Source organism: Etheostoma cragini, chromosome 20 (assembly GCF_013103735.1).
Source record: "Etheostoma cragini isolate CJK2018 chromosome 20, CSU_Ecrag_1.0, whole genome shotgun sequence".
In the NCBI taxonomy this organism is placed as follows: domain Eukaryota; kingdom Metazoa; phylum Chordata; class Actinopteri; order Perciformes; family Percidae; genus Etheostoma; species Etheostoma cragini.
The window spans coordinates 4,899,256-4,901,923 of NC_048426.1; positions in this window are offsets into that span (position 1 = coordinate 4,899,256).

A 2,668-nucleotide genomic window follows, 5' to 3' on the forward strand; every position below is an offset into this window, starting at 1 on the left:
GCCACCAAACATGACGTTTCACAAGAACACAAGAACACAAGTCCATAGAAGAACACATATTGAGAAACGCCCAATGTCCAACAAAAACAGAAAGGCCACAGAGAGAGACAGTGAAGAGAAACACTGTAATACATTGGCAATGTTTTACAGTGGGGCTCGAATGTTTGGGCTCCCCAGGTAAAGATTTGTGTTAATGTGCATGAAAAAGTAACCAGTTTAATAGAAAAGAAATATCTCCAAAAGGCATCAAATGACAGACTAGATATTTGAACAATATGTCACAAAAAGTTAGATTTTATTTCCATCATTTACACTTTCAAAATAACAGAAAACAAAAAAATGTCTGCAAAAGTTTGGGCACCCTGCAGAGTTTCAAGCATGCAACTCCCCTTTGGAAAGCTGAGACCTTACAGTGTCATGGATTGCTCTCAATCATCGTCTGGAAAGACCAGGTGATGTCAATCTTAAGGTTTGCCCAGACTCATCTGACCCCCCTACAATCAGCACCATGGCTTCTTCTCAGCAGTTGTCTAGAAAATTGAAACTGAAAATAGTTGACGCTCACAAAGCAGGAGAAGGCTAGAGGATGATAGCAAAGGGTTTTCAGATGGCAATATCCTCTGTTCGGAAAGTAATTAAGAAATGGCCGTCATCAGGAACAGTGGAAGTTGAAGCAAGATCTGGAAGACCAAGAAAAATATCAGACAGAACAGTTCGCAGGATTGAAAGAAAAGCAAGTCCAAATACACGTTTGACTGCACAATCCATCCAGAAAGACCTGGAGACACTGGAGTAGTGCTACACCATTCCACTATAAAGAGATACTGGTACAAATATGGTCTTCATGGAAGAGTCATCAGAAGAAAACCTCTTCTATGTCTTCACCACAAAAATCAGCGTTTGAAGTTTGCAAAGGAACATATAGACAAGCCTGATGCATTGTTCTGTGGACCGATGAGGTTAAAATAGAACTTTTTGGCCGCAATGAGCAAAGTTACGTTTAGAGAAGAAAGGGCACAGAATTTAATGAAAAGAACCTCTGTCCAACTGTTAAGCATGGGGGATCAATCATGCTTTTGGGTTGTATTGCAGCCAGTGGCACAGGGAACATTTCATGAGTAGAAAGAAAAATGGGTTCAATAAAATTTCAGCAAATTTTGGACGCTTACTTGATACCCTCTGTGAAAAAGCTGAAGTTAAAGAGAGGATGGCTTCTACAAATGGATAATGATCCTAAAGACACCTCAAAATCCACGATGGATTACATCAAGAGGCGTAAACTGAAGGTTTTGCCATGGCCTTCACAATCTCCTGACCTCAACATAATGTAAAATCTACAAGGGGGTACAAAGTATTAACTCTGCAGTGTGCCCAAACTTTTGCAGACACCATTTTTTTGTTTTCTGTTAATTTGAAAGCGTAAATGACAGAAATAAATTCTATCTGTGACATATTATACGAATGTCTAATCTGTCATTTGATGCCTTTTGGAGATTTGTCCATCTTTTCTTGGCTTCTTTATGCGCATTAATAAAAGATTTTACCTGGGCTGCCCAAACTTTCGGGCCCCACTGTACATGGGGAGGATAAGGTAATAGGAACCCCTGCCACCTTCCAAAATGAGTGTATGGTTGAGCAACTGAACATGATCACCATAATAAAGGAGGATTTACTGCTGCGCTGCTTTAGTTTCAGCCAGTGGTGAAAGAAGTCCTCGAAACTTTTAAGTATAAGTAACAGTACCACAGTGTAGGAGATTTTTGTTACTTTAGTGAAACAACAAAAGCAACTACAATATTTGCTTAAAATTCTAAAATGCTTAAATTACTCATTGTGCAAAATTAGTCCATTTCAGAATATTATTCCATTATATCCATTATATATTCCATTATATGTATCAGCTGGTAAATATGAGGCTTATTTTAAGGACTTAAATGCTGCTGTGTAGCTTACACTGGGGTACAATGTTGAAGACAAAGACGCTAGAAGACTATTCTTGTCAAGAATATGAGACCAATTAACCTAAGAGCACTACGCTCCCAAAATGCAGGGTTACTGGTGGTTCCTAGAGTCTCTAAAAGTAGAACGGGAGCCAGAGCGTTCAGCTATCAGGCTCCTCTCCTGTGGAACCAGGTTCCAGTTTGGGTTCAGGAGGCAGACACCGTCTCCACATTTAAGAGTAGGCTTAAGACTTTCATCTTTGATAAAGCCTATAGTTAGGGCTGGTTCGGGAAAGCCCTGAACCATCCCTTAGTTACGCCGCTATAGGCAAAGAGGTAACTGTTGTTGTGATTGAGCACTATATAAATAAAGTAGAATTCTCTCACTCTCATGGCCACCTCCGCTAGACAGTGGGATGGTCATGTCTCTCTCTCTCTCTCTCTCTCTCTCTCTCTCTCTCTCTCTCTCTCTCTCTCTCTCTCTCTCTCATAGCCATCTCCGCTAGACAGTGGGATAGTCATGTCTCTCTCTCTCTTTCTCTCTCTCTCTCTCTCTTCCCATCTCCTCTAGACAGAGGGATGGGATCAGGTTGGGGAGAGTTCTAGCCTGGCCAGGCTCCTCTCTTTACCCTGTCTCTCTTATTTATGCTGTAATAGTTTTAGACTGCTGGGGGACTTCTTTTGACACACAGAGTTCCTCTCTCATCTTTCTATCTTTCCATTTATGT